This window comes from Lagopus muta, chromosome 1 (assembly GCF_023343835.1).
Source record: "Lagopus muta isolate bLagMut1 chromosome 1, bLagMut1 primary, whole genome shotgun sequence".
Taxonomy (NCBI): Eukaryota; Metazoa; Chordata; class Aves; order Galliformes; family Phasianidae; genus Lagopus; species Lagopus muta.
This window is the reverse complement of record NC_064433.1, coordinates 61,192,508-61,218,116: the sequence shown is the minus strand read 5'-3', so window position 1 is coordinate 61,218,116 and position 25,609 is coordinate 61,192,508. Positions and strand designations below refer to the sequence as shown.

The 25,609-nt window shown below is 41.3% G+C and overlaps 1 protein-coding gene across 4 annotated transcripts in view; it reads left to right on the top strand.

The window, feature by feature from the left end:
• MICAL3 (microtubule associated monooxygenase, calponin and LIM domain containing 3) overlaps positions 1–25,609 on the top strand; it is a 140,372-nt gene that overhangs the window by 3,442 nt on the left and 111,321 nt on the right. The window contains exon 1 of one of the 4 annotated variants that reach the window (XM_048934192.1): positions 14,257–14,416. The exons of 2 other annotated variants lie outside the window; for them this stretch is intronic. The gene's annotated coding sequence lies outside the window, so the exon portion shown is untranslated. Of the gene's footprint in view, positions 1–14,256; positions 14,417–24,433; positions 25,116–25,609 lie in introns of those variants that run through there. One more of the 4 variants, XM_048934193.1, reaches the window with a different exon arrangement.

Genomic DNA, 25,609 nt, shown 5'->3' with positions numbered 1-25,609 from the left:
AAATAAAATCAACCACTGCCTTCAGAAAGGGAAGTAAGCAGAACAGCTTTGTGCGGATTTTATCTTCTAATGCCAGCTTATTAATTTTGGTAAGCCTGACTTGTCTCTTATTTTCATCATACTTTTGAAAGATTCCAGATTTTTATGGCTGTTTTTAACACTTCTGATTGAGAGAAGTGCATTCCCCTGTGTAATTAGAAGTGCTGACTGCGGGGTCTGTAGAAAGATGGGAAATCGTGCCTAGGCCAGTACTGACAATAATGATGAGACATAATAAAAACTCAAAACAACCCATAGACTTGGTGACTGTGTTTTCTTATCTGACTTATGTGCAGTTCGTCAGCTGGAGGAAATGTGTGTGGTGTGGGTTTTTTTATTTTGTATTTTTTTTCCTCCAGTCTCTGTTCTGACTTCTTGGGGCACTTAAATGAGCAAATGACTTTCTGCTTTTCCTGATCTAGCTTGTTCTTTCAGTCTGTCTGAGATGCATTTCACACATAGATTTTGTGTAGGGTTTTTGAATGGTTGACTTGCCAGATGTGAAGGGACAGCTTTGTTGGTAAATAGCAGCATTAAAAACAAAATAAAGAAATCTAAGAATGGTGTGCCTTTGCTGCTATAAACCTGGTTGTAATTCCTCTCTTGAAGACTAAGTCCCTTCTTTCCTCAGTAAGTTGAAAAGAAGCCACAAATCTAAGCTGGAATTTGGTGTCTTGACTGGAGGCATTTGAGGTATTCGTTTTGGGATTGAGTCTTCAGCCTCCATATGCTCTCAAGATCTCTGGTTAAGGGCAAGTGAAAGGGGCCTTTCCCCAGTTTTCTCCTGCTCTGATGTAGTGGTGACAAGAATCTGTTGTGTGGCTATTTGATAGGGCATTGTTCCTTGGCTGTCAATCCCTTGGGCTTTCTGGCATGGGTGTGTTATACAAGAAGTCTGTCAGTCTAGACAGCACTGCAACAGGAATTTGTGGCAAAAGTAACTTCCCTGCTCTTTCTGAGGATCAGTTTCCTTATCCTGCACTGATAGTTGTCTCTCTAAGTCGCCTTCCTCACAGACCTGGATTCAGGTGTTCCACTGAAGTTATTTTGGGACCCTAGACAGATGTCAGCTTCACACTTCTTATCTCTTTCTGGTATCCAGAGCAAGCTGTGACTTCTCTATGTGCCACAGAAAAAAATGAGATGACCAGAAATTCAAGGCTCTGGCCCCAGAGAAGTGTCAAGCTTTAAAATATAGAGAACTTATGGTTAGATAACGGGAAGGAAAAGCCCTGCCATTACCATTTATTAATTACTAGTCAGCTTCCTTTATGGGGAATGCTCATCAAGGAGAAAGTGGTTTTCCTGTAAGTGCCACTTCTGTGGCGTGGGGGAAGTGAAACTTCAGACCCTGGCTCTGAGAGGAGAGGGCTGCAAAGAGCTTGCAGCATTTCTGACCAGAACTTGATTCACTTTCGGTCTGGTGGCAGTATGAACTTATTGAAACAAACTCTGATTCTAAGGTGAATGCTTACGGCAGCAAAGAACCCACCAAATGTTCCCTTTTGTTAGTTTTTAATGAAACAGCTGAAGCATAGGAGGCTATCTCATACACAGCTGCAAGTTTCTTCTGCCTTTCTATGAGAGTGGCTTCTTGGAAAATGCGTAGTGTTCATACTGTTTTCATAACTTGTACGTTCTGTGAAAAAGGCAAGATACTTCCATTTCCTATTATTGTCGCACAGAAGTCAGGAGCACTACCCAGTAAGTGCAGCATGTTAGTAAGACTTAAGTTGTTTTTCTTCATGTATTTGTCTATGTGCAGCAGCAGCTGCAATCTGAACTTTCATTGCTCTCCTCTTTCCCAGGCATATTATGCTTACCACTTATGTTATGACTATGCAGTGGAGATTCATTTGGCACAATGAAGAAATGCAGTTTTCTTGAGTATCTTGCTTCTTCGAAAATGTTCTACTGCTTACCGGTTTCAAGTAAGACGTATACTGTGCTAGCAGAACAAATCTTTGAGATCTGTCAGCTTGGTGATGTGTCATGTTCTTTTGCATAGCTGGTTTTCTCCTGTAGTGAGAAGACATTAATAAATGCCACCATAACAAATGAACACACTGAATTTAATAGGTGCAACAGCACACACGCCGGCTCTAAGCTTCTCTGAAGCTTTGTGCTATACATTACTGCTGCAGTTTGATTTGCAGAAAAGATGTTTTCTTCTGCTTGTGGAGTTGAAGCTTTACAGCTGGGGATTGCCCTGCGGTAACAGCAGGCTTGGGACATGTAGTGCTGTTTGGTTCAACTTCTATGAAGCAGAAGCAAAAGCATAAACCAGTTTCTTTTGACTTTGTAAGGTTACTGTGCCCGGTAGGTGAGGACAGGCCTGTTGACATTAGTCCTGTTCTAACACAAATGCCCTATTCTATTCTTTACAAAATGACTACATAAATTGCATGTAAGTATTACTTTTGGCAGTAATGTGATTTAAATCCTTTCCAAATAAACACAAGCCTCATTACGAATGAGATAAATAATTGCCATTGCATACATTAAAAGCATCATTTTGAATGTGATGGAGCAGAATTTAATCCTAAAATCCTAGCTGTGTGCCTGATTCTCTTTAACTCTTCCCCTAAATGGACTGGATACAGCCACCTTCCTTTGTCAGTAGTGAGGTGTAGAAATGTAGCATCATGCTGATTCTGCAGGTAACAAATATTTTCCCATTCTGTTCCTCATGAGCGCTCTAATGTTTGTAGTGTTACCTTATGTGCTAGGGCTGTGTGCTTTACTGGGTCACAGCCCATAAACCAAAACAGCTGCTTTGCTTTTTTCTTCTCATGGTAGGAAAACTCCATGTTTGGAGCACAAAGCACCCTGTGCAAAGAAGATAACTGTAGGGTTGAAGCTTTTGGGAGTGGGCTTGGCTCTATCACCAGCTGCTGTCAGCTTGCCCTGGACTTTGTTAGAAGACAGATACAGGCTCTTGAAAAGCCAGAGCTGTGTTGGTATGTTGAAGTGCTACAGACTCAGTTTGGGGAGATCTCAGTTGGCATAGATTGTGGTGTTTATGTCAGTATTCTTCTCTCAGGTGGGGCACCATTTAACTGTTCAAGCAAATTCATGCTGCTGGGGGGAAGATCTGGACTGGCATCTGTAGTGAAGAGAAAGTAAGGTTGATGGCATGGGCTGGGGCATAGGGGCAATGTGAAGAAAGGGAGAACTTACTGCAAGTGTTCTTTAGTTTTAAACTGTTGATAGATGACCTTGATTACGACTTTGCCAGAAGCTTTCCTCACAGTAAAATCACTGGAATTGGTTTGTATGGAGATCAGGTGTATTGATGTCATTAAATAGTGAGGATGAGATATTCTATACTCCTTCTACGTGCGTTTCCAGCATTGCAGAGGCAGCCTTTTTGGAATTGGTTGCAGTCACAGCAGGAGGCACCTTCTTTTTCACAGCAGAACACTTCTTGCAGGACTTCCTATAGGGCCAAACTGCAGTGAGAATTGGTGGAACTTAGATGTATGGAAATTTTAGGCTCTTCTAAAATACTGGCTTTGAAGGCTTGCAACCTTGGAAACCTGGGACTCTGGACAAATTAGTTGAACTGAAAAGTAGCTTTAAATTGAGAAACTTCTCAATTTCTAGAAAAAAATTGTGCCCTGGCATAAGTACTTAGCCTTCTGAGTGTTGTCATAGCCTTCTCTTTATGTTAGGTGAGCTTGATGGCTTCTCAAAGATTTGTGTTTGCAACAAGCAGTTTAATCAACTTTCAGTTCATTTGGACTTTGAAGGTGGCTAGCTGGTTCAGCAGATTACTGCTAGGAGCTGAATTAAGTATGTTTTGTCAAACGTGAATAGTTTAGCATGGTGTGATATTTCTTGGGCAATGAAGGAGGGAAGGAAAGGTCATGGAAGAAGAGCTGAGTCTCCATTTGAGTCCATGTGAAATTTGCTGTCCAGTTTGTTAGGGTGTGCATTGGAGGAAAAGCCATTTACATAAATTTGCTCCTGATTTTTTTTCCCCAGTGCCTCAGATGTCTTACTCTGAGGAGGATATCTTCTCCTCTGTTGAGGAGAACCTTCCTTATAATGCACTGGCTTATTTAATTCGTCTTCTGCAGAAGATCAGAAACTGATTTTTCTGCCCTCTTAGAATGCATACTCATATTCTGCACCATTCTGGGTGAGGAGACTGCTTTGTAAGGTGCACTCAGTGATATTATGTTGCTGTGGAAAGAAAGAAATCTATCCATCTGGGTAGAGATGCTTCCTGGTGGAGTTCTGGTTGTGTATGAGGAAATATGCAGAGTTGGATGATGTGTTTTAAAGTAATTGTCTCTACACTATTTACTTTGTTGAGATGGTTGGGATGGTATCCAGCAAATTGCTGCCAGTGAGCCAAGAGTTGCAGTATAGAGATGGGAAAGGCTTACTGAGGTTTGAGCTGAGGTGGCTGCAGCCTTGCTTGGCACACTGACTTGGAAAGGTCCTGAATTGCATCCCAGTCACAGGGCTTCCAGGGCTACTTTTGGGTAGAAGGTAGAGTTTGAGGCTCTTGCTTTTAACTCCTAGCTCTAAGAGTCTGTGTGTTGATGCTCTTTGTGCCTTAATTTTTCTATCACTGGTGCTAGTCATCTCCGTTTGAATGTTAGGATAATGTTCTCTCACTGTTTGGAGGTTCAGGAGATTTGCTTTGCTTCAGGAATCTTCGTATGTTGTGGCCTCGTGTGAAAGCGAGTAGTTTATTGGTGAGCCTTTTTTGTTTGATGGAAAGGACTGATATCAAAGTCAAGATGTTTTGGAATATACACAGATGATTCTGCAGTGAAGTTTCTTTTTGTAGGATGAATCTTTGCAAGAGTTGGACTAGCAAACTTATGGTTTTGCATTTCAGTCAGGCCTGTTCACTTCCACAAAGTAAACCCAGTAGCCATTGTGAGAAAGGTTTCTGCTGAGTAGTTCAAACTTCACAAATAGTTTTATAAGGTGAGTAGGAGAGGCTCTTGCTGGATCTTAAATATTGGTAGAGGCCTATTCCCTAGCCATTAATCGGAAATATCTTCTTATGTAAGAATCTTAATCCAAGGTTATACAAAACCTTTGATGGGGGTTTATAGGAAGGAAGTTGGAGTTTCCTCTAGTTCACAGCAAGTAGAAAAGACAGTTATGTTTTGCGTCCTTCCACTGGAGCTATTAATATCAGGCAGGGCTTTTTCCTTCCCATTAAAGTATTATCATAATTATTTCTATCACTGCAGGAGGTGAAGTAACCTCTTAAAAGCACCTGCAGTCCAAACTGTTCAGTACTTCCTGCAAAAACTTTCTTCCGGATTGAGCAGTGCTACTCAAAGACTCTTCCAAGTTCAGGACACAGTGTGAATGTTTTGTGGGAGAACAGGTATTGAGAGGTTTCCAAATGCTTGTGGTTCTTCGTGATAGAAAGAAGTGTTTGGGAGCTGCACTGGATTGTGAAGAACCATGTAGGTTTGTTGTGCTCCACAGAGAAGCTTCTTGAGAGCATCACCAAAAGAGAAAGGCTGGGTGCATAGCATTAGTGAATCTCATCTTGTAGAAGAACCTGTGTAGGTCAGCTGATTGCTGGTTCTTTTTCTTTCCTCCTCTGATTTGGGCTCGGCTCAACTTACAGAATTGCTGTGTGCATCTAGCTTTTCCTTCCCTTCTTTTTTCAGGGTGATGTATATTTGGCATTCAGCGCTATTAGGCAAGCAAAATCCTTGTCCACATCCTTGACTTAGTTTGAATACATAAATATATCTTCCTTAACATTCTGCTACTCTGTGGGAAGTGTGCATTATTGTAGAGGAGGCTGTAGAGGCCATTTTCTCACCCTAGTACTGGTTGCAAGTTGAGCGTAGGCTATTTTTTAATGATATCTAAAATGATACCAGAGGCCTCATTTTGATGTTAGCCCCCAGATTTCTTTGGCCAAGTATGCTCAAATTGTATGTTAAAATATTGGCTTTTAAGCATGTTAAAACAGACAATGCGGAAATGCTATTTACAGTGTAATATCTATCAGTATTCTTTGGGTCCTGTGGAGCTTGGCAGCCACTGCTGATACACGATAATTCATTGTGTGCTTTGACTCGAACACAATTTTGTTCTATGCCAATGATGCAGGTACACCAGATGTACTCTGGGCTAGATCAGTCAGCTGGATGCTAGAGTTAAGTAGAAGATTTAGTAAGTAACTTTTGTGCTAACGTACAGAATTATTAGCAGTCACTTGAGCTTTGAGTCTGCAGCTATGACAATGTATCACATTCTGGTCACGTTCTGGAAAAAGCTGGGTTCATCCCGTATAAATAATGGCTTCAAACTTCTTGCCAGTACTATTCCTTTCTCAAGGCATACCATCACATTTTTTTGTTTTATTCTTAAATAAACAATTATTTAAAAGCACGCTTTGTTTTAACTTGCATAAAAGCTGTATGAGGGATGTAGTTTATGATAAAGCATCAACTGCGTGATCTTGCAAAATGTTGAGCCTTGGAACTGCTGCTGTGTTCACTGTTCAGCTCTGCAAGCAGGGTAAGGAGTAAGTTGAGGAACAATCATAATAAAGTTCAAAATGATAAGTAAAAATCTGGAACTTTGAAGAAACATACAGGCGATTCTGAATATGAAGTATCCAACGTAATTACAAAGCACTTTGCAATCTGAGAAAAGGGTGTGCATAGGGGAAGGGGAATTTTGCCTTTCCCCAAGTATTCATGATACTAACAGTGCCTCCAACCATCCCCCCAAAAAACGTTTCAGTGAAATGAAAATATTTCCGTGGAATGACGGGATGAAGCCTGGGGATAGAGCTTTACAGGGAGATTTTTGATGGGACATTTCCAGGAGGCTCCTTTACTGACCTCTTCTTCCGTGCTGGACTAACAACGTGGGGTATGCAGACTTGACTCCTGCTGAAGTTTACTTTGAAAGCTGCAGAGGAATATTTACTCATTGAATCCCAAATTGCCTGTAACACAACAGTGTCGATAGTCATCCTTACTTTTGAGTCTTACCTGTAGAATTACATATCAAGAGCTGATGATTCAGGATACTGGCTGCTCTGAAGCTGCACTGACATCAGTGGGAAGAAAACTGCTGGCATGTGGGGCTGTAATCATCAGAATCCTCAGTCCTCCTGCCACACTTGTCTGTGGTGAGCAAAGGGTGGGTGTGTATTCATATATAAACACACAAACCATGAGTTCGTGTGGTCTGTATTGTTGCATCACATGAACTGAAACTGCAGTTGTAGCTATCCTTGAAAAGCAGCCATCCTTCCTTCTATTCCTTCTGTTCCCTCTCACTTCCTTCCTTACAGTGTATCCTCCGTTTTATTTCTTCTCAGCATCCAAAATGTGCCCAAAAGGGGGGAAAGCTTTTTCTTCTGTCATTCTTTTTATTCTGGAGCCTTATTCAGTGCCTGTGTTTGTTGCTCAGTTGTAGCAAATGCATTTTGTTTCTAGAAACCAGCTCCTTCTTATACGTAAAATATACCTTTGATTAAACAGATTGTGTAAAGCATTCATACTAAATGCTGGGTAAGTTGTTTTGAACAGCAGTGAACTCAAATTCAGATGTTTCCTGCTCCAGAGAGCTCATTTGCAAATGACATTGCTTTTCTCATAACCTTCACTTAGTCTAAAAATGCTTACTGCTTGTGTGAGATTTCAAGGACAGCGTTTTGCAGGAGAGTGACAGGTTTTTTTTTTAAACTGTGATTCATGTAGTAGTTCATAAACAAGACATTTTGACTGAATGCTGAATGTTTGAAAATATGACTTCAGCTACAGTTAGTTATATATTTCAACACAAAAACCATCTTTTAAGAAGCAGAAATACTCATAGTTTCTTCTCTGACCATGCAGGCCTGTTTGTCTCTGGGTGAAGTATTGGTCAAAAGGGCAGGTTCTAATGCTTCTAATTCAGACATACTCCTGTCCTACTAATCTTTAGGCCCTTGAGGCAGCAATATGGAACCAGAACTATTTATACTGCAAGTATTTTCCTTCTCTGTGTAGAATATTTTCAGGATTAAGCCAATTTCCTGCTTGTCTCTGTACACTGATCAAACAGTTTGGTTTTCAGCATCTAAACAGCATCTGAAATTAGACTTGAAAGGCTTGTTCATTTGCCTCATTTTGTTTTGTTCTGTCAAAGTTAGTAGCACATCAACTGTGGAGAGTGTTAATTCAAGGCTTGCAGCACAGTTTGGAGAGAGGAAGTGCATGTGGGAGCACTGCTAGGAGAGGCCTCTCTGAGCAGTCAAACAGGTGCTCATGCACTGTGATTCATTTTACTGGCTGTAATACAGAAGAATGAGGAAGCTAAGTGCAGCTCTGATGCTTTCATAACAGTCAAAGCTTTGCACATCTGTGCATCTCTCAGGTTCACTGACAGAAGAGAGAGCTTTCGTATGTTGCGGTAACCTCTGTGACTGCTGGCCTGGATGCAGGGCTTATTGTGTTCGGGGTACTTGGGATTGGGACTGCTTTTACCACATGCATTTGAAGGGCTCAGCATGTGACCAGGCTGAAAGCTCAGCCTACAAAGCAGCAGAGCACACAGACTGCTTGATGCTTGGATGCTCTTTGGTGTTCTGCAGGCAGAACCCTTTGGATCCGGTTCTTTGTGAATTGTCCTTAGTGTTGCTCTCCACCTTCAGAAGTTGGTGAGGCAGCTGTGCATCCCTGTGCTTGAGAATGGTGAAAGAGAAGTCACAAAGGTGCTTCTAGGAAGGAAAAAAAGCTAATGAAAGTAGTTAGTGCCAGTGATCTAATAGTCAGCTTCCTTAGATTTAAGAGAAGTATTGAGGTGATGTGTTTGAGTGGCACCTTCTAATCATGTTTTCAGTGCAGCTTGTCACAGCCTTTGTAACTAGTGTTTTGGTATTAACCTGAGTTGAGACAGCTGGCAGGAGCCTGAAGAATGCTTTCCAGTTTGCAAGGCTGTGGAGCCTTGATAAATCACTTGCTGGCAGGCTGCAGTGCTGTAGCAAGGGTGGAGCCTGTCTGCTGTTCTATTGTCGGTTCCTTTGCATTTCAGGGTGCTAACTAGAATGGCAAGAGGTCTGTTTGTGGTCTTTTTGGTCCTGTTTTTTGTTACTGATTGGCAGGTGACCTGCAGTAGGACTACTAGAAGAGGTTTTATAGTTTGTTTCAGGATTTATTCAACCCAAACAGAATTGTGCTGTCTGCCTGGCATGGAATTATTCCACCCCCCACCCTGCACTTACTGTGCCTTCTCCTAACAAGCTGCTTGAAGACCAAAGTTTGGCACCTTCTGGATGTCTACAGATCACCGTAAAAACATATTTATTAGCTCTTCTGTTTTTCTAGGGGAATAACAGCTGCCATGGTTAGAGAAAGCTCTGTGTTAAGAATTCCCCATCTTCACAGGTTACAGGCTGCCTTGGCACAGCTGATTGTTGACATGTGGAGCACTTCAGCTTAGGGTCACCAGTTCAAACACAGCCCTAGTCAGCAGTAGAAGAAAGCTGTTACCACGGGAGGTTTTTTAATGAAGTGAGCTGGCAATCTGTCAGGCTCTTCGGGCGTGAGTTTCTGCAAAACTACCATAAATGGTACTTGCAAATAATCTTGGAGTCAAAGAATTAAGCAGGTGTCAATGATAATCCAAAGAAACGGAGTAGGCACACAGGGAATAACAGGCACTGAGCAGTCAGGCTTGTACAGCTGATAAATGGGGTGTTTATGCATTCCTTCCCAACTTCAAAACTAGTTGGTAAAGCAGTGAGAAGCTTGTAACTGTATTCGTCTACATTTTACTGTCAGATAAAAATAGAAACCCGTAATAATAATGCTGCTGGGTAAGCAAGGCACCATTAGAGCTGGGCTTTCGTGGCCGGGATGGGCAGTCCCTGAACTCCGTTTGACTTCCAGACCACTTTCTCCTGTTCCAGCTGATTTTTCGGGGTCTCTCTTAGATTGGTCTTGTGTATAAGTTCATTGAGTTGTTTTTTTGTTGTGGTGAAACTGAGGCTGACTTTCCTTCACTGTAATTAACTCCTGGGAAGGAATGAAGACTTCCTCCATTGCCCTCCTATGAACTTTGCATGGAATGTCATTGCCCTTCTGCCTGCTGTGGAGCAAAGGATGCGATAGTACCAGGCTTCTCTTCACCTGTTTGCATTGTTTGAGATTTAATTCAACAATTTGCTTGAGCAGATGAGGTGATTACAAATGCTGTACCACACTAACAGTGTTTGCACTGTAATTTTCTTTTTGTAAGCTGCCTTCTCCACCCCACTCATCCCTTTTCCCACTTACCCCCCACATGCATGCTCTGAACCTAGACAGACAGCTCCATTTGTACAAATCTAGTTACTCCTTAGGGATGAAAACAAATGGAAGTAGCTGGCCCTGAAGTTTATTACTGAGAATAGTGGTACTAAAAGCTGTTTCTGGCTAGAGATGTGAACTTGGAATAAGTCTTAAAACAACATTGTTTTTCCTCCTCTCCTTCTCCACCCCAATCTTGCCACACTGTGGTTAGAAATTCTTTTTTTGAGCTCATGATGGCTTGGGATATTTTCTTTGACTGAAATAAGTGTATAGGCTGAAACATACACTCCTGGATTGAAATCATCTGCTCTAGGGAGAGAACAACTGCCACATCAGCAGGGTTCTGTCTGACCTCACCCATGACTGTGTAAGACAGGGAGAAAAAAAATAAGTGATAACATTCACTTTAAGCTGAACTGTGTGTGCTCTAAGAGCTTCAGCGAAGAGTCCGGCAGCTCACTTGTATTACACTTGTATGTTGTTTCTCTTGATCTACCCTTGCCCTTTAAAGTCGGAGTTGATAGATTTCTGCTTTATACTTGCACTTCTTTCATTATCTTGCAAAGGGTGTGTGGCTTAATGCGTGAACTCTGTCCTGTTTTGATTGGTAGGTGGTGATGTAAGTGTGCATAATTCAAATACATCGATTTCCCTGGAGTGCAAGACTGGAAGGAGGGAGGGTAGCCAGCAGGATGTGTGCTATCGGTCTGGAGAAATAATGAAGTATGGGAGCAAAAATGCTGGTGCAGCCTGCTTTGTTGTACCATATAAGTGACAGCATCATCACCTGATGAGGATGCTGGAGTGCTAGGGAACAAACAAGTTTTGTGTTGCAAATAGAGCTCCTGATAGTATAGACTTTGTGGAGGCTACAGGAGCTCTACTTTAAAATGGTGGCAAGCTGGCAAAAAGTAGGGTTTAAACTAGGACTGGGTATAGACATTTGTGTCTGAATGCTAACTGTATGACACTGACTCCGTGTAGTTGTTGCTTTATCTGGTCTAGTACTTCTTGTGAGTATGCCCTCATCTTGCTGCTTTGAAGATGAGTAAATAGATTTTTATAGTAAGGACAGAATGTGCTTTCTTGGCAGGAGGCTTGTTTCCAGCTGAATTTGTCTTCCTGTTTCTCTAAAACTTCTCATTTCTGGATCTCGGGTGCACTTGTTAAGCATGTTGCTTAGATTCAGTCATGCCATGTAAAAATCCCTGCCGATTTGAAGAAAAAAAAAAAAGTCTGATCTGGATTTGTAGCTGACTCATAACGCTTTAAAGGATCTTGAAGATCATATATTTTGGCTTTGGAAGTAATTAGGAAAGACTGTTGTAGAAAATTGTCATTGTTCAAGCAGTAGTTGTTTTCTTTCTGCTTAGGGAAGGCTTAATTTGCTGCTTCCTTGCGAACATATAATCATTGTGCTATCTTTAGCTGTTTTGTGGTACAGCTTCACCTCATGAAAGACAGAATGACACAGATGGTTTACATTTTCCTCAACACAACATACTCCAGAAGAGTAGGCACGCTCTGAAGCTCCACACTTTGAGCAACTTGCTGGCTGAAGGTGATACATCAGATAAGTTTTAAAAGTGTATTAAAAATAATGTATGAAAATAGAATTTTTGACCTTTCAGGGCTGTATCAGCCAAAAAAAACCCCAATTCTTCTGTTGAGAGAAATTATCTGTGAATAAAGTACGTAAGCTTCTGATGTCTTGCAAGATCTTGCATCTGGGTCGAGGCAACCCCCATGGCCAATACAAGCTGGGGGATGAACAGATTGAGTGCAGCCTTGCTGAAAAAGACCTGGAGGTACTGGTGGATGGCATGCTGGACATGAGCCAGCAGTGTGCCCTTGCAGCCCAGAATGCCAACTGTATCCTGGACTACATCAAAAGAAAACTGGTGAGCAGGTTGAGGGAGATGATCCTGCTCCTCTACTCTGTGCTGGTGAGGCCTCACTTGGAATACTGCATCCAGGTGTGGAGTCCTCAGTACAGCAGAGACGCAGACCTGTTGGAGCACCTCCAAAGAAGGGCCACAGAATGATCCAGGGATGGAACAGCTGTCCTGTGAGAACAGGCTGAAAGAGCTGGAGCTGTTCGGCCTGGAGAAGAGAAGGCTGTTAGGTGACCTGATAGCAGGCTTTTGGTATCTAATGGGAAATGAGAGGAAAGAGGAGGGCAGATTATTTAGCAGGGTCTGTGATGATAGAACTGGTTTCAAGCTCAAGGAGGGTAGATTTAAGTTAGATATAAGGAAAAAGTCTTTTCCAGTGAGGGTGGTGAGGCACTGGCACAGGTTACCTAGTGATGTGGCTGATGCTCCATCCCTGGAGACTTTCAGGGTAAGGCTGGCTCAGGCCCTAGTGTGGTGTCCCTGTTTATTGCAGGGGAGTTGGTCTAGATGGTCTTCAGAGGTCCTTTCCAACTCTAAGGTTTCTGTGATTCTATGAAGCCCTGGTTTGAATTGTCAGATAATCAGATGTTCATAATGAGAATAGGCCATGAGCCTTAAGCTCAATCTTCTGAAAGTTTTATTAATTAGAACCGAGCTTTGGTCAGAGCTCACTGTGGCAAGATGCTATAAATCCTTCCAATATGCTAGTTCTGTACCTGTTCTTCTAAGTGTTGACATAAATGGTGAGTAGATGCTTCAAGCTTACTCTATTCAAAAATTGTGTGGAGGTCTTAAAGCTAAGTCACTGTAAGGATAAGAAAGGGAAAAAAAATACTTGAACCGGGAACTTCTTTTGTGTTTCACTTAATGCATGTTTTTTTAAACAACACTACAAGCTTTTGGAAAACTGTTCTGTGATTGTTGTTATACTTTCAGTCTGTGAGTAAGAATGGCTTTTTAGCATTGGCTATTTTTAATTTCTCAAGTCTTTTCTATCTGAATGATGAGGCATGACATCTAGAGTTAACCAGTGAAGTTAAATCTCTAATTTCTTGTGTCCTAGTATACTGTATGAGTAGCATTGAACATAAATGATTGCACTGAAAACCTTAATAGCTACAGTAACCTTTTGCTTAGTCAGTTTTGTTTGTTACAGACAAATCAGTCCACTGTGGAGGGCAAATGCATTCCCAGTAGGAATGTGTGGGTTTTGCCTGGTTGATGCCTGGGGAATCTCCTGGGAGACTTCAGAGAGGGGCCTGAATGTCCAGGAATTGTTGAAAGACTGTTCTGAAACCTGTGTCGTGTGAAGCAAAGGCATGTGAATGTAGAAAAACTGGCAGGGATGTGGAGGGAAAAGGAAGTACAAAAGTCAGTGGTTATGTTTGAGTACTGTCTGTGGCCACGTCTCAGATTTTAGGTCAGATGTGTCCTGGGATTTAGTTGCAGATATGGGTAAGGTGGCTGTTTTCACATCCAGCTCTGGCATGCTTTTGGCTGCCCAAGGAAGACTTTAAATAAATACAAAAGCCATGACTGGTAAACTTGTGGTAATTGTATGAGAACAAGAGTTGTTTGTTGCCAAGATTATACTGACTTGTGGTTCCTGGTTTTGAGGGATGGCAATGTTGGCAGAGGTAGAACTGTTTGTTGTACTAATGCAATTACACTGGATCATAATGGGTGGTATGACACAGCTTTGATTTGGGTGTTTTCTGGCTTTGAATACATGGTAGGTGTAAGCCTCTAGTTTACTTTGTCTGACAGTATGCAGTTTTGGTTGCGTTGTTTTGTTTTTTAAGTTCAGAAAGCTGTTATTTTAGTAGCTAGTAGACGTTCTTTCCATCATAGGGAGTGCCAACAGGCTCTCACAATAAAGTGACTTAGTCAGGAAACAAATAACTGCTCATAATCTGGATAAAGTTTAGAACTCCTTCAGGAAATCTAAATACACAACATAATATATGCCACCATAGATGGGCTGTGAAGGCCCATTTGTATGCTTGCTCCTTTCTCCCATGCTTCACTCTAGCTTTTCTGAAGATCTTCGTGAAAACACGCCCATCAGTTGGTACAGATACTGGGTGTTCCCTGAATTGAGATTCCCAAAGAAATAGGAGCAAGAAGGTTGTCCTGTCTGGTTGACGGCTCTGGAGCCGCCTGTGGGGGCTTGAAGGGAGAATGACTTGGGACGCTCAGGTAAGGAAAATCTCATAGATTTGTGCTGACTTTTGAAATCACCCATTGCCAGGCACCCTACTTACTTGGATAGGAAATATTAGTGGATAGTGCAGACAACATTGAAATGCAAACTTTCTGTGTGTAAGCCCTTAAACATCTCACACTGGGATGTTTTATGTCTCACAAATTTATCGCCCTTACACAAAAGTGATGCTGTGGATATTTGTCTAATTTTCTTTCAAAACGATAGGAAATATAATCTAGACAGCTATGCTTTGTTTCTGCTGTTATTTCTTTAAATAGTCTTAATTTGAAATGCTTTGAAAAACAGACTTCCACAACTTCCCTTGAGAGTGTGCCAGGTTGATATGAGAGCAAACATTCAGTTTGTTCCACAGCGTTTCTGGTGGGGGTGTGAGCTTTTCTTTACTGCTTTGTCACAGTTCCCAAAAGCAGCCCTTTGGATTGCCTGAATTGCTGTTCCTCCAGGTTTTTTGGGAGCCAGTTAGCTGTAGTCATTAAAAGTCAAATGAAGATTCTGGAATGAAGTTCTGCTTAGTGTGCGACTGCCGTATGCACAACAAAAAGGAGGTAAAACTGCAGGTTTCAGAAACTGAAATAGAACGTGGTGGTAGTAATAGAGCAATTGGAACCTTTCTTAAAGAGGTAAGCAAGGTGAGTTTCTCAAGAGGCATTTCCTTAAAGTATCCAGGGTGTTTGAACTCAGTGGGAAGATGCAGAGAAATGATTTGTATTCTTTCTTTGTTAGTAAGCAGATCAGGGGCTCCTGGCTTTGCTTGTACTGCTTCTAGTTAAACTTGGTAGCACTGCAACTGAAACAGACAAACAAATGGTTTTTATTTTTTTCCTGGACATAACATATTGAGGGAGTGGGAGCTACAAGGATTTTTTCCTAAAAATATTGATATTGAAAGAAATAATAATTTTTTTTCTTCTGTTGAGACACTGATTTAAAAAAACCCAGCAATTGTCAGTGACTTTGCAAAACCAGGGAGGCTGTTGTTCTTGCAGCCTCTTCCCTAAGCAGGAATATCCACAGAGTGTTTTCTTGATTTGCCTAAAACAGCTGAATATCACCCTGTTGCCTTAGGGGTGGGTCTGTCACAAACTTTGTGTTTCTTTTCCTCTTCTGTTTCTGTTATGATAATTGCACAGCCTGTGGGGAGTTGGATCATATCTTACTGAACAGGCTTGTCTTGTTTCTTAGGTTAGGGGACAATAGTGCTGGGGAGGTCTTCAAGTTTAACTCATTCTTAGAGCCAAAATGAGAGGAGTAAAATGAATCCCTTTCTATGGTGGCTTGGTTCTAAATTGGCTTACACATGAATTCTTGCAGCTGGAGATCTTGGATGCATGTACTTTTAGTTATTGCCTTCAATTGTGCCTTAACAGGAAGGGTATTTGTGGCTAAATTTACAACCGCAAAAGTGGTGGTGTTACTTTCTGCAGTATCATTATGTACTTAATGTTATTGAGTGATATGAGTAAACCCAATGAAACCACAGGACTGGAGGAGAAAGATGTGAAAATGAGGAACTGGTTTTGGTGAGCAAGCATGTTTGGCCTTTCTGAAGGCAGAAATGCCTGTTAGTACTTTTGTTTTGGGTGCAGGTACTGAATTTTCTTTATCATGTTTGACTGAGGTTGCATTTCAAATGTCCAGTTTTAAGAAATGTGCACTTTAGTGTTTCAAATGAGTTTTGAAATGCAGAATGAAAATATATCAAGACATTAAAGAATTCTTAATAGGCTGTATTCCTTACCCTGTTCTCGTCGTACTGTAAACATAGGAGAAGTGTAACATTGGATTCCTTTTGAGGTACATCTACAGAGTTCAGAGCAGCTCACTTGCTGGTGATGGATAACAGACCTTTTACCTTAGGAATCTCTAGTGCCGTCCTAGTGCGGTTATTGGTGACTGAAAAAGTCTAAGAGGTGTCCTTACCCTTACAAATTTTGCAGCTGATTTTGGAAGTCTTCTTTTGTCTCAACCCTAGAAAATGTTTTCCATAACTGTTCTTGGCAATCTGAATTGAAGAGATGGTACTGAAAGGAATCCCTCTCCTTTCTAAGAGAATCTAAAAGCAAAGGAAGGAAGAAAGAAGAAAAAGAAAAGCTACAGCTTTTCCTGCCATTCTGTTAGGAGTTGATTTAAGCTTTGAATCCGTGAAAACCCTGTAGATTACCTTATCTCGAAACTGAGCATTGTATCATAATGACACATTGAACTATATAAATACACTATATAAACTGTGTAGTTTAATATCTTAACTATAAATGCCATCATGTGTTTAAACATCTTGGATAAGATTTTTAGAGTTTTTAATGGAGACTGTAAACAAGTCTGTACTCCTAAAGGCAATCTAGTTTTGTCTCATTAAACAGTGAAATTAAGAACTCAACATTGAAGTCTTAATTTGTTAGAACTTAACAATGGTAAGGAATCTAAAAACTTCTGTTCCCTTTTCAGTCTTAATGGCCAGGGGTTGAAAATGGAGCTTGAAGAGTTGTATGTGGATGAACTTCCTGCAGGAGCAGGGAAGTGTTCAGGGTTTCCAGATCTCTTTGAGGTGTGTTTTTATTTACTTGTTGAGTTAACAAGTCACTTAAAAAAAAACAGCAACAAAAAACCCTCAAATCAAATCTTGACCAAAGGAGATGAGTTATTTGATAATTGCAGAACATCTCTTTATATGAGAACAACCTTGTTTTTTAAAATCACTTCCTTGTGATTTTAAAAAGACTGGCTTCCTTTTTTGTCCAAAGAAGAGAGTGGCCATAGATACATCACATGCAGGAGAAGCTCAGTGAACACTTGTGTAAGCAGCAACTGGCCTCATTAGTCCAAAACTTGAAATCTTGTTCTGTAACTCAGGGTTTGGCTGAAATCACTGCTTGGGATATTTTATTCCAAGTTTTGGTGTAAGTTCATAAGTTTATGAAACAGCCTGGATGGTGGTAATGTGGCAGCACTGTCTACACTGCTTCCTGGACTGCATGCAGTGGGAAGGGAGACTGATGAAGTTAGGAAAGCTTTCTCTTGTTCAGGGCTTGTAGTAGTCTTGTCTAGTCGAAAGCTGAAACAGTTCTGTGTGGAACAGTGCAGAGAAGTAGATTCTGCATCACCCAGCATCTGTTGCCTCAAATAACAATTGCTGGGGACTCGTTCACCCGTGTACTCAGAGGTGCTGTTTACATGGCATGTGATTAATTACTGGCTAGTTAGTGTAAGCAGTCTGTCTCAGTCCTTAATGGTACTGAGGTGATTAACTTCACTTTTAGACTGCTGGCTGAAATGCATTTCCAACTTTGACCTAGTAATCTTCTGAAATCTTGTTGCCAGAACCTCCTACAAAGGAGCAAGGAAAGGAAGAAGGACCAGGGACACATGAGGGCTGACCTGGTAATTTCATTCGTCCAGCATGAATGTGTGTAATAGATTACCACGACATCAGGCTTTCTTCTAAATGAACTGTAGAGACAAATCTGCTGGTTTCTAAGCCTGCCTTCCCTTGTGATTGATCCTGTTTTTTATTCTCCAGCAAAATAGCTTGATTTCCCAAGTATTTGTAAGTAGCTACCATTAACTGCCACCAGAACCTCACAACAGATTCCTATCGGAAGGTGAACCTCATTTTAATGAATGCATTTGTCATATAGCAAAACTAAAATGACAACCCTGCAAGAGCCAAAGTTTTATTGCGCTGAAATGGAATGATAGATCTTTGACTGTATTGTATATGTCTCCTGTGTTTTAAGCTGTCTTTGCACATTACAAGTAATCCAAGGTACGGCTTTGTGAAGACAAACTTAAAAGAACTTAAAGGTAAACATTTTTGCTTCCCAACTCTATATCAGTATTACATTTCCTCACAGCTTTTAGCACTGACAGCACAGGATAAGGGAATAATCTCTGCCTTTGAACTCTCTATTTAAAACCTTGTGGTTTGGTTGCCAATTGAACAGCTATTCCCTACTGCCCCACTGCCAGGAATTGTACTCTACTCTTGGAAATGTATTTTTAAACCAGTGGTTGCAAATAATCCATTCTGATGTCATTAGGTGTCTCTTTCATACTGCAGCCCTTAAGAAGCTCCATGTTCTACGTCAACATCTGGAGCAACATGATAGACTCAGTAGTCTTGACAGTGCTATTTTTCTGATTTTGCTAGAGTTTGTATGCTGCCAATTCAGATGTCTTCAAACTTGACCAGCAAGAACTGTGTTTGAAGAGAGGGTAGCTTAGTTGAGCCTGCGGGCTTAGTTTTACCTTTGTTTAGAAAGTAGTGTGTGAGATGAAATTCACAGCTACAAATCCCAAAAACTAGACAGTAGTTCTGTGTTATCTTCATAGGTTAAGCTCTCTTGTTTAATGTTCCATGAGGCCTGGGAATGAACATTACACTTTGTTTCAAGGCGAGAAGGAAATCTGAAGAGTTTATGAGTTTCGTGAATATAGGGGAAAAAATGACTTGCTGCTTTTTGCTCTCTTGGCTTCACCTTTTAGGGTGATATCTGCCGAGACTTGAGCATTTCTTCGCTACAATTGCTCTCCTGTTACATAAAAAATAATCTGCCTGGAGGTTAAATATGCAGATCTGTCTGTAAGGGATATTCCATTAGGTTTAAAGTGTTCCCCATGTCTCTGTCCTTGGAGATACTCAAAACCTGGCTGAGTGCAGCCCTGAGTAACCTGCTTCAGCTGACTGCTTTGAGCAGTGGGATTGCACCAAGGAATCTCTTTCCAACCTCTACTATTCTGTGGCTATTAGACTCCCAAATTTTTAATTTGACCCACTTCTAAAACAAGAGTTTTAAACAGGGCGGATTGGTGCACTGCCTTTATCAACATCCACAACAACGTACTTAATGTAGAAGAGAAAGGAAACATGAAAACTTCCCCTTTCCAAAATATCCTTATTTCTTCTGCAGCCAAATGTACTGGTCTGGAGAAGCTATTGGCGTGGCAGGCCTCCAGTCACATACTGCCAGGGTCAACTCTGAGTACTGACTCTTCTTGAGTGTAGCCTAATTGGAACAGAAGAATTTTCATGCCCGTGTGCTGTTTTTCCATGAGTGGATTTCAACTTGCATTCAGTGGAAGAAGCCAAAAGAGCATGCTGAAAGTTTACTTGCTGAATCCTGTCTGTAGGAGAGTTTTGAGAGTGATCCATCCTGCCTGGATGCTCCGGCCAGATAGCATCTGATTTGTTTATTTTTTATGTGAAAGAGAGATGGGTTTTGTTCACTTGTTGCTGTTGTCTGTCCTCAAGGCTTGCTGAGTTTGGGGAGATTTATTTACACCTGGAATTTGTTGGACTGACCCATGATCGGACTGTAGTGATTATGGGTGCAGGTTGGTATGTGATTTTTTTTTTTTTTTTTTTTAGTGATTAGGTGGGAGGGGAAAACAGACAAAACAGAGAATAGATTGAGTTTGTTTGCAGATGTTTCCATCCATCTTTACCTTGCAGCAAGTAACTGTAATGTAGTATGGTCAGCTTCTCTCACAGATTCTGGCACTGTTTTGTATCCCTCTTGGGAGAGCATCATTGAATAGCAAGGTACCTATCTTGGCCATTTTGATTAGGCCTCACTCTGCTCTTAATTTACTTTATATGATGTTAATGAAGTGTGGTGTAATTATTAAATGGCTCTGTCCTGCAAGCGAATTGCCATGTACTCTGGAGTGGAGCTACATGGGAGTCTAATGCCTGGATCCCAACATACACACATGGGGTGTTCTGGGTCAAATACTACAGAAGCATGTGGATACCACTAGCATTCTCTACAGTGTGTCTTGTGAATTACTGAAATACTAAATGTTGAATAACCTTAGGGTTACACGGCATAATCTTTATAGAGGCAAACTCCATACTTTGTGCTAGCAGCATGCTTTCTCCAAAGGCAGTGAATATAATGGACAGAGGGGCACCCAGAAGCACTATTAACAAGTGGGGACTCAAACTACAGAAGGGACCTCCTTTGCCATTCAGTGAACACTACCGTGTTATGTTTGTCAGGGATGCAGTTCAGTTCCACGTTTCTTACAGCTGGATGCTATAAGCTTGCTGCTTTTTTGTTCTGTTTCTCTAAGATATTAGCATGTCTCAATCTATAATTTATAAGCGCTTATAAATGTGCCATCACCTCTGGACTGGATTTATAAAGACATGTAAACACTGATCTTTCTGGTAAATTTAGGAGATCCTACTGATTTACTTAATGGCTACATTTTTGTCACATCCACTGAGTAACCAGGAGACTAATGGAAATGAAGTCACTGCTATGTGGCATATATGGAAAAGGAAAAATCAAGCTTGCTCAGGGCCAGGTTGGAGCAATCCTGAATTATCTATACTGTTAGTGTATCTTAAGTATTTTTAAGAGCAAGTCAAACACACGTTGAATAACTTCTCTTTTGAGATTATGAATTACTGGGCTCTGTAGTACATGCTTGGAGCAATGGAGCAGTACTTATCCTTTAAACTCCCTGATATAATGTGGTGAATTCATTTTACTTGTATAGCTTGTAGTCATCTTACATTCCTTTATTAGCTGCAGGAACAAACACAGATGTGGCATAAATGGCCTGTAGCTTTTCTTTGCATAGTGTCTCTGTGCATTTGGGGGAAACAACACTCAAATTTTATTTTCCAAAGTCAACATGCAGAATAATTGTGCCAGCAGTTTTTAGTATATTGCTGCTGCACACTTGTGAACTACCAAAAGCATTTTTCTTAATAATAATAACAATTTTAATGAATCAATTTCCTGTTTTTCCCAGTAACTTTGTTAATGACATTGTTTCTTTCAGCCCTACACACAAGCAAAATTCCCTAAAGTCCATTCTGTTCTTCAGCTTTTAAAGCTGTTATATTTTAAAATAGGGGAAGATGTAATATTTCTTCCATCCTGGCAAGCAAATGAAGTTTCAAATATATGAGGATCACTACCCTCCTCCTTCTTCACACCCCACACAACACATACGTCAGTTAGAGGACAGACAGTTACAGAAATGGCTACAAGATCAGCTACCTCTACAGAGAAAATTCATCTTCATGAACCTGAAGGCCTTGAAAGCTGATAATTTTACACAGCATTATAAACCTTCAGTAATGTTTGTGATCATGGTTTAGATTACTTGATTCTGAGTTGGGACATTAATTGTGCATATACTGTCACGTCTGTGTATGTACACTAAAATCGAGTTACTGGTTTGTGATGTGTTTCTTTCCAGTCTCAGAAACCTGCATGCTATTAACAAATGAAGTCTTTTGTTGTATTGCTCCTTTCTCATGGGAGGGTGCTCTAGAACCTCATCTCTTTGGTTTCAAGCATTATGTTGCAGCTTGAATCCTTACACTCATTTTAACGATGACAGAAAAGGGGCGGGAAGCAGGGAAAATTGAAAGATGTGGGCCACACCATTGTTGTTAGCTTGATGAGCTGAATGCTCCTCCTGTACCTCTTTGTGAGAAAGAACTGCGTGCACTTTCAGTTGAGCCTTTTTATCAGTCTCCTAACCAGTGAAGTTAACATTACACTTCCTTTGGAAAGTGTGCTGCAGCCAAATATCATACTTGCTTCTTTTCCACTTTGTCCAGATGGTGTTTGATGGCCCTGGGAGTGTTTCTACTTGTTCTGTAGTTAGGACCCGAGGTTAGCTGATTTCCCACGTCTTGAATCCCCCAAAAAGCTCGCTTAGAGGTGAATGTGGCTCTGCTCTCATCGCTAACAAATGCACTGTGAAACATTAATAGCCTGTACTGGGGCATTGTGTATTCCACTGAATGCATCATACTTGCATAACATAAAACTGAAGGCCCTATACATGAAAGACTGCTTATCCTTGATGCTGTTCAGCTGGGAAAAGGAGTGGTGCTCTGCCTGAAAACTGTGCCATATCAGAGCATCTGCCTCTGGAACAAAAAGGAGCAAATTGTAGTTGGAGGAGGAAGGAGCTAGGGTGGGGGGGATAGGCAGTGTTCATGTTTTTTAGCAAATGGGGATGTGATGGCCCTTTTTTGGGACTAACTTCATTTTTAACTGTATATTCTGTAGAAAACTAGAATGTACAAATAAAATTAATGAAATATCAGGAAAGGGGCAAAACCATGCAATGTTCATCCTAATATGAGAACCTAATATTAGAGAACCTACCTGGCCAAATTACAGCAATAGTCCTTCATCACATTACGTGCATCTCCTTGCAAAAAGAAATAGCAAAAAAACCTAAACTCTCCCACCTCAAACCCAATTACTGCACAGTCCTGTCTGGGACACAAACAGCTGTATACATGGGGAGAGATACGGGAGACTGGGAGCATATAAATATCAAGGATATCATGATATGAGGGATGTTTCTCTTTCTCTATAATGACAACTACCACGTCCTCTCTTTCCCAATGGGATTTGGGCTCATTTGATCCTTCAATATGCTGGTTTAGAACTAATAATTTTGGTTTTTTTTTCTGCAGACCTACCTTGTGCTCTGGGTCGCCCCAAGGACAGAGAATCACCAGTGTGAGGGCAAGAAAAGGGGTGAAAGTATGTGGCTTGGGACAGGGTGCAGGAGCGTTTCCAGAGACAGATGGCCACTGGATTTGAGACCACACCAGCCATACTGTACTGATCTGGTGAAGGGGTGTATTGCCCAAGGACTTTGATTCTGGCTCAGATGCTGAACCCTTCCATTTGCCTAAAACTGTTGAGCTTCCCTGGCATCTTTCTTCCCTTACAGTAGATATGAGAAATAGTCATGTTATCAAATGCTCTCTACAACAACCTGAAAGGGGGCTGTAGCGAGGTGAGGGTCTGCCTCTTCTGTCAGATAATAGTGAATGGGCCCAGGTTGCACTAGGAGAAGTTCAGATTGGACATTAGGGAAAATTTATTCTTCAAAAGAGCAGTGGTGCACTGGAACAGGCTGCCCAGGCAGGTGGTGGTGTCACTGACCCTGGAGGTGCTCAGGCACTGTGCAAACGTGGCACTGAGGGACATGGTTAGTGGGCATGGTGGTGATTGGGTTGGTGGTTAGACTGGATGATCTTAGAGGCCTTTCTAACCCTAATGATTCTGTGATTCAAATTGCAGTGGTGGTTTCCAATCTAATTAGGAATAAATTCTTTACATTACTTCAGTCTTCACGTTGGACAAAAGCTGCCCTTCTTGATAGCGGTGTAACTAATGGTGAATATACATATACTGAATTGTTTACTACTGGTGAGCAACTGTAGAGAGAGGGGTTTCCGAATGTTGAAAGCCTCAGGCTGCTCTATCTGGAATGGACCTTTTAGTAACCATGTGGAAGGTTGTATAGGAGTGCTGAGCAGGCTTCCATGAAAGAAGCTGCTTCACACTGACATCCTGCCACAGCTGCTGGTCTCCCCATGTTTGCAGAGCTGTGCTGTGCTATCAGTCAGCAGCTGAAGGCAGCAGCTGAAAAAAAACCGTGAAGGAAGTATTTCTTAATTTCAGTTTTTTTCTTCTTAAATGTACTTTCTGATTCTGAAGTTACTACCTAAGTTGGCAGCAACTTCTTGGTGTTTCTTCCTGAAAGAGTCATCACTGTTGCCTTCGGTCTCTTGTGCCCTTTCTTGCTGCATTTAAAAGCATTTTGAAAAAAGACCGGTCTGGCTGGTGCTCAAATACCAGATGGAGGTTCATATTACAAAATGAGGAATTATAGAAATTCTTCAGCACGAGCCCAAAGTCCAGAATTGAATTGTCTGTCAGTGAAGATCCTGGAATTCCCCGTAAGACAAATTCCAGCCTGCAGAGAGCACAGTGGTAAAGCACAGGGCCTAGGGGCTGTCAGAGCACACTGGACAGAAATTGTTCAACTGCAGATATTTCACTGTGACCTGTAATGGTGGGCTGGTAAAGTGATGTGTGTAGATGTCTTGCACAAAAAGGCACTGTAGCTCCCTTGATGGGATCTCTCAGAACTGCAGTAAGTGAAATGGATGCTTATGCCCTCACCTATCTCTGCAGGATAGCTGGGAAGTTCAGCTAAGGATATCTGCCTCAGACCCCCAGATACCCTTGCAGAGGAATGGCCTTCATCCAAAGAAGGATGGAATTAAAAAAGACTAGATAGAAAGTCCTTGAGGATGAAAGGCAAAGAGAAGCTTTTATGTGTGCTCACTGCTAGGAACAAATTCTGCTGAATGGCATCCTTACACTTAGATTGGATTAAATCTCTGACTAATTCATACCAAGTCTTTTCATGTCCCCACCAGTGCAGCTGTATTTGAGCAGACTGGTAATGTTTGCCTCTGGAAATGATGAGTGCCATCTTATTTCAGAAACTCTGCTTGCCAAAGCCTCAGGGAGAGGAGAGCAAATCACAAAACCGCCTCCACCTCTTTCCTCTGTAACTGATTTCCTAACAGATTTTCATTTGCTCTAGGCATTGAGCTTGGCACTGTGTTTGCTGAGAGAGGCATCTCTTGTGCGTTTGGGGGCTTGAGGGGAATCGTTATCTGGCCAATTGAAACTGGTTCAGCATTTACTGAGAGTCAAATGTCCAGCCAAGTGGGGAACATACTGCGTGGTTACTATTTTTAAGCTATGTAACAGTATGTACAAATGGAGCTAACTTATGTCAAGAACAGAAGGCTCAACACTCTGAGTTTTGCTTTTGCTATACTCTGAACTCCACCTATAATCGGGATTACCTGTGGAAGTTTTGGTATGTTTTGTAGCGTGAGAAAATGTAACTTCTTGATTCTGCCTATTTGTGATAGAGCAGCCAAAATGCCAGTTAAGTTTTTGCTTACAACTTTTCCTGTCTCCTGGTAAAAGCTTTCCTGTTACCTGTGAAGAAAATGAATGATGGGTTAGACCCAGGATTGTGTAATGGGGCATTTGATTTGATCAGTTGTTGCTTGACAGTCTTGCAGTGAAATTTATTAGCTGCTAGGGGTTGGAGTTTGTGTTGATTTTATTAATAATCTAATATTTACTGTTGTGATTAGAGGTGGTGGTGTGTACCAGAGTGCAAAGGGTTGGCTGTTGTTACCTTTAGAAGGGGAAAGATTTACATGACTAGGGTTGTCAAGAAAAGTATCTTTAACTCATTCTAAGGTACTCTCAAATCAAGAACTCCAAGCTATAAGTACAGAAATGAAATGCCTTGAGGAAAGGGTTTGGTAGAGGGTGTTTTTTTTTTTATCTATAAGAATT